General features: G+C 36.0%; 1 long non-coding RNA gene across 1 annotated transcript; it reads right to left on the reverse strand.

Moving 5' to 3' along the window:
- Positions 1-2,643: 2,643 nt before the first annotated feature.
- Positions 2,644-5,965, reverse strand: LOC127552887 (uncharacterized). Its single transcript, XR_007951603.1, has 2 exons — positions 4,724-5,965; positions 2,644-3,592 (listed from the first exon to the last, which is right to left on the reverse strand). It is a non-coding gene; the product is annotated as an uncharacterized LOC127552887 (long non-coding RNA).
- Between the last annotated feature and the right edge of the window lie 1,072 nt (positions 5,966-7,037).

The raw sequence follows: 7,037 nt of genomic DNA on the forward strand, positions 1-7,037 counted from the left end.
CAGGCCTGGCCCTGTGCAAAAGGGGATCACTTCAAAGATGGGGAACCGTTGGGTCATAAAAAGGGCAATAGGCTTGGAGCCAGGAAAAGTGGGTTTTGAGTTCTCAGTCCCCAATTAGCTGTATAACTCTAGACAAGTTGCAGTCCATCTCCGAAACAGTCCCTCTCCAAAACATAGAAAAATCCTCTACAAAACGAGAACAGTTATCTGAATTTCATGGTTGAAATGCAAACCTCCATTCTTTAGAATGTCTTGCTTCCTTCAAAGATCAGCTCAAGTGCCACCTCCTATAGCAAGTCTATCTGGATCTCTTCCAGGTCCTCAAGACCTCCCCAGTCCCTGAAATTACTCTTATTTGTTTTATGTATATTTTTCTTAATACAGTGAAAACTATTCTGAATTTTGAGTCAAGCCATCATTGTTCAAATCCTAGCCTTACTATGTGATTTTAGGGAAATCATTTACCTTTCTGGACCACAGTTTTCTCATCTGTAAAATGAGACAGTTCAATTGGATAACTTTTAATAAGCTCTCTTTGAGCTCTAAATCTATGATCTTATGTAAATACTACTATGTTTATGAAACATAAAGTCCTGGATTTCAGGAACTGTTTAATTTTTGTCTTTGTATTATCACCACCTAGCAGAGTGCCTGACATTTAGTAGTTGCTTAATAAATGCTTTTTGATGAATTGATCATTTATTTTCCTTCCTGGAATGTAGTAGATCCCACTATGATATAAACTCCTTGAGGACAGGAACCATTTTTTTTTTTTTGTCTTTATAACTCCAATGTCTAGCATGTTGTTTTGTACCCATTAGGTGTTCAATAAATGCATATGAAGTTGAGTTGGTTGCTGTATAAAAAGTGAGGTAATGGCATTTTTATAACGTTGCTAAAAACCAATTTTGCTAGAAGGGCAATGATACACAGTCTCAGTCAGCATACTACCTTTCAACAATGCTCAATTAAAAAAAACAAAACAAGTGAAATGATGAACGAGTTGAAAAACCAAACAAATGAACAAGAATGTATTGAATACTATGTGAAAATGATGCCAAATGAACAATCAGTTTATGTTTCCATAAAATTATAGATTTCGAGCCAGAACAGAACTTGGAAGTCATTATTCTATATTCAGAAAAATTAAGGTTGAAGCTCTTGCCCAAGATCATAGAGGTAGCAAAAGATGTAACTAAAGATTCCAAAGACATCACTCTCCATCTCTGGCTAAATTGAATAGGGAATGAGCCCTCTGCATTGTCATCCAGAGCACATCATTGTAGAGAAATTTACTATTAAAACATTCAAATTGGAAAACCAATAATGGTCCTAGAGAATAAACAATGAAACATTCCTCCTTCAAGCAGAGAGATGGGAGAAGTACTGAGACAGATTATTATATATACAATTAAACAAGGTCACTGTTTAAATGTTTTTTTCTTGATTGTTTTTCTTTGATACAAAGGAGGTTTCAATTTGAAGGAAGATGGGAAGCAGTGAATATGGCATAATTAGAAACAACTTACTATAAAAATAAAAGGTCTTGACAAACTACATTTTTTAAAAATCAGATCAAACAACCCGCAGATAGGAGCAACAGTTAAACTAGTTATCTGGTAACTGGTAACTTGCAGTTGTTTACAAACCCAGCAGTTCTCTTCAGTTGTTAGCTTTCCTTGATTTAATTCACTGGAAAATTATATCATAATATGTGGCAAATGGCTCGAGACTTTTTTGAAAGCTATATTTGAAGTTTTGCTAATAAACATTAAGGCTTTATATAATATATATAATATGTAAATTTATACATTCACATTTATCTATCTATCTATCCACTCATGTATTTAACCATCTCTCCATCTCTCTATCTCTATCTGTCTCTGTCTCTCTTTCTCTGGTTCTGTCTCTGTCTGTCTCTCTCTGTCTCTGTCTCTGCCTGCCTGCCTGTCTGTCTGTCTGTCTGTTTGTTTCTCTCTCTCCTTTCCATACTCCTCAAAGAGCTACTTGCCTTGCCAGCAGCAAATTCTTGATTTGGTTTGAATCCAGCTACCCTAGATTTTGGATGGGATGTACCTGATCACAAAGATACAAACTAGAATTCTGCCAAACAAAATCTCTAAGACTGAGTGAGTCCTGTGAGGAATATTACTTACAAATGAGATCTAGAAATGAGATCTTTGGCAGATGTGACCACAGACACGATGGCTTTACCTTGGCAAGCTTTGCTTTTTGTGCTATAATGTGCTATTTACTCTGTGGGGTAATGGAGGAGCCAATATTTATACACTGGGTCTTGTCATGTTTCAAGAAAAGAGATCTATCTCAATTGATCAAAATGACTATAATTATTTCTACTAGCTTATAGCCAATAAGTGCTTATGAATGTTACAAAGACAAAAGTGAAATTTTTTTTGTCCTCAAGGAGTTTACATTCTATTTGTATAGTTTAAATACCTACTGAAGTGCCATTTGAATTAACACTCTTAGTCGTAGACCTAGAATATAGTCCAACCCCTCATTTTTCTTTAAAGGTGTTTGGGGGAGAATCTGGGCGAGTCCCTGCTTTTACTCTGTCATCTTGGCTCCACCTCTAGAGCTTATTCTAACCCCTTATTTTAGATTAAAAACAAACAACAAACATTATGGGAAGTTAGTCAAGCAGGCAATAAACATTTATTAAATATTACAAAAATATAAATGTAAAAATGAATGCCTGTCCTCAAGGAACGTACAGGGGCTGGGGTGGTACATCAATATAATATATAAGTAAATACAATTTATTTTTAATTTAATTTAAATACAACATACATATAAGTAAATATAATTTCTGTAGCTAGAAATCTAATAAGTGGAAAAAAATGAGAAAAAGGCTGGTTTAGATGGTGGAACCCAAGCTAAACCCTGAAGGAAGCTAGAGAATCCAAGAAACACAGAGGAAGGAGAAGAAGACATATTAGGAATATGAGGGCAGTCTTTCAAAAGTATGGAGGTGGGAGACAGCTTTAGGTATATGACAAAAAGAGTATGCTTCAAGAAATAAAATGATGCTTTTGATCTAAGTGTATTTCAAACCATGTTTCAGAGTCTTTCAGGGAGTTCTAATTAAGTGCCTGACAATGGATTTGCTACTATCGAAGGAAGCAGAAGGTTAGGAAAAATAAACAACTGAAATTAGTGGCAGTCATTCAAGACTTAATATATGGGCACAAATTGATTTGATTAATCATTCATACTGTTGTGTCAGAAGCCTCAAGTTGAGAATGAAAAATCAGGCTTTGGAATCGAGGCATGTGTATTCTTAAAACTTGTGGCCATAAAGATGTCGAGATGTCTGGAATGTTGAAGAACAAGGACATCTGTCTGTGGGAGAAATGTCGGTTATTCTCAGAAACACCCAGGCTGGAATCACAGCTCCTGGTCACTTTTTTCTCCGTGTCTCTGGGTTCCCAAGGGCTTTGCACCTGTTCTTTTAACCAGCCTGGCCTTTGAGGGAGAATAAAATGAGAAGAGAAAGAAGATGATGGGAAATGGGGCATGGTGGTTGGGAAATTCCCAATTCTTTCAACTTTCATAAACATTCTTCTTATAACTAAGGCCAAAAGAAAAAAAAAAAAGAAGGCTAAGAATATTGAGCATTAAAGTAAGAAGTTAAACAATAAAAATGGCAAAGGTATTTACATCATCCTCAAAGCAATTCACTGCTATCCGTTGAAAATGTAAGGTTTCAATGAGGCTTCCTGAGCTTTCCCTCTTTGAGACAATTAATTTCTGTCGGTTGAATTTGCATGAAGCCACAGATGTCTGGTCTCATATTACTGCTGTTTTCAGTTTCCACTTAATTTTTTTTTTTTTTTTTTTTTTTTTTAGTCTCTTAGTTTGATGAGAAAAAGTAGTTCTCATGAGGGAGAGGCAGTTGATACATAAGGAAAAAAAAACTAAACATACTCCTTTGTTCAAATTATAAAATGAACAATTGAAATGCTTTTGAGGGATAAGGTAATAGAATGAATGGAGCACTAGAATAGGATCCCGGTGTTCAAATTCTGCCTCTGATAGCTACTAGTTGTGTGACTATAGACCAGGTACACCCCACCCCACCTGAGCATCAATCTCCTTATCTGTAAAATGGGGATAGTCACATAGAAGGAGCATTAATCTTCCTATCTGTAAAATGGGGGTAGTCAGCAGCATAGTGTAGTAGCTGGAGAGTCAGCTTTCTCTGAGATATCTTGCCTGTGTGACCAAATCTGTCTAAGTTATTCAACTTCTCCCAGTTCTAGGCAAGTAAGTAAGACCATAAATTACAGAGAAGGTATTTACCTGGTATATACATTTTTCACTTCAAATTTCCTAAATCAGTGAAATTATTTAGGTGCAGATCATAAATTTCTACAATACCCATTTCTACTTGATAGAACGTTAAGTTCTGCAATGGCAAAGATTGTCTAACTTTAATCCCTTTGTATTCCCTGGCTAGCATGGTATCTAGCTCCCTTAATATACATTAATTGTATGTTATATACATTAGTTGATGGATAGTAATAAGGCTCAAATGCGATAATTTATGGAAAATGCTGTAAAAACTTTAAAGCACAATATAAATTTCAGTTACCATTACCCTTCATTTCCTTTCAAACTGGCTGAATTCGGAAGTGCACACCAAGACATATTTCAAGGCTATGTTCTGGTTTTAACCTCAACAGATAGAAGTTGCACTTACCCAGATGGAAGAAGTGGAGGAGGGGAAATCCAGCCAGCGATGAGGAACTTGTACTCTGTCATCTCAGGGTTTCACAATCCCCACAGGAAGCATTCTAAATTGGCTCGACTGGAGCTGCAAGAATTAGCTAATCCCTCATTTCGACACAAGGTTCATTTAGGCAGAACATCTTAAATAGCTAGGGAGGAATGAGCTCAGCAGACTGACAGTACTCCTGGATCATGGCTGGGAGATCCTTCACATTTGTCCACATTGAGTTAGGGGGAATGGATGAGAATAAGGCAACACAACCTTGAATGAACCTTCTCCCCACCTCCCCATAAAAAAGGCTCTTACAACTTGTCCAAGCTATAAGATCTACAAATTGAAATGCTGTCCCTTTAATGTGTCTCTCTGAGTTCCACCATGCTGTTCTTGTGTCTATTTCTGGTCTCTGAACTGGAGTTACCCAGTGTCTCAGCCAAATTCTAATTTAAGTTAATACATCCTGTTTACCTAAACATTCACATCAACAGCATCATCTGCTACTTTGGCTAACCGAATTCAGAGCAATCATCAGAGGGTGGTTGGTAGCTATGTCTGAGTCTGGAGGTCACTTATTGATAAAGTGATCTGTCAGCATGTGGATGAATTAATCAAATCATCATCAATCAGCCTCTTTCTAATCTTCCATCTCCATATCTACCAGTTCCATCCAGAACCATCTGCCTTATAAACTTGCCCAAGACTTTTCCATTTTTAAAAAGATAAAATAAACCCTCACTACACTTTACCATTGCTGCTAACTCTTGTGCTACGACTCTCTTCTCTTTTTTCAGCCAATGTTTTAGAAAATCCATTTACACCGATTGTCTCCCTTTCTTCTACAAAAGCACTGCAATCTAGCTGCTGACCCCACTGCTTATCTGAAACTGTTTCCCCCCTACCCCAATGTTACCAATGATATTTCAGCTCACAATTCAATGACCACTTCATAATCTTTATTCTTTTTGACTCTTTGCAACATTTGATGCCATTGACTTTTCTTTTTTCCTTGGATGATAATCTTTCATTGAGATTTTTTATAACATTGATCTTTTTTAAAAAATTCAAAAATTTGTAATAGTATTTTATTTTTCCAAATACATGCATAGTTTTCAGCATTCACCTATGAAAAACTTTTTGTTCCAAATTTTTCTTCCTCTTTCTCCCTTTTCTCCCCTCCTTAGGCAATCCAATATAGGTTTAACATATTCTTCTAACCATATTTGTCCTGCTGTGCAAAAAAAAAAAAAAAAAAAAAAAAAAATCAGATCAAAAGGGGAAGGAACACGAGGAAGGAAAAAATCCAAGCAAACAAACAACAATAACAACAAAAAAGTGAAAATACTATGCTTTGATCCATATTCAGTCTCCATAATTCTCTCTTCCTAGATGTGGATGGCACTTTCCATCACAAGTCTGTTGGATTTGCCTTGAATCAACTAATTGTTAAAAGAGCCAAATCCATCACAATTGATCATCCCACATACTCTTGCTGTTACTGTGTACAATGTTCTCTTGTTTCTGCTCACTTCACTCAGCATCAGTTCATGTAAGTCTTTCCAGGCTTTTCTAAAATCAGCCTGCTTGTCATTTCTTATAGTACAATAATGTTCCATTATATACGCTTATCAATAACTTTTATGGGCATTCCCCAACTGATGTACCCATCAATTTTTAGTTTCTTGCCACTACAAAAAGGACTACTACAAAAATTTTTGCTCATGTGGGTTCTTTCCCCTCTTTTATGATTTCTTTGGATAAAGACCCAGTAGAGACGCTGTTGGATCAAAAGATATGCATAGTTTTATAGCCCATTGAACATAGTTCCAAATTGCTTTCCAGAATGGTTAGATCATTTCACAACTCCACCAATAATGTATTAGTGTCCTAGTTTTCTCTTTCAACATGTCATTATCTTTTCCTGTATAACATTGATCTTATTTATTTCTCACCCTATGTGTCTAACCATGTCAATCTTCTTTGCTACATTCTCATCCAAATCATGCACAATCATTGTGGATATGTCCCAAAGCTCTATGTTAGCCCTTTTCCCCTTTTCACTATGTACTCTCTCTGTAGGATTGATCTAATCAGTTCCCATGAATTCAATTATCATTTTTATTCAGTGAATTCCTGAATCCACTTTCATTGGTTGGTATATTTAGTTCTTGTATCTTCTATGAGCTCCAGTTCTGCATTACACACTACCTATTGGATATTTTGGACTGCATGTCTCATAGATATCTTAAACTGAAAATATCAAAAATAAAATGAATTATCTGCCCTTTCC

Source organism: Antechinus flavipes, chromosome 3 (assembly GCF_016432865.1).
Source record: "Antechinus flavipes isolate AdamAnt ecotype Samford, QLD, Australia chromosome 3, AdamAnt_v2, whole genome shotgun sequence".
Taxonomy (NCBI): Eukaryota; Metazoa; Chordata; class Mammalia; order Dasyuromorphia; family Dasyuridae; genus Antechinus; species Antechinus flavipes.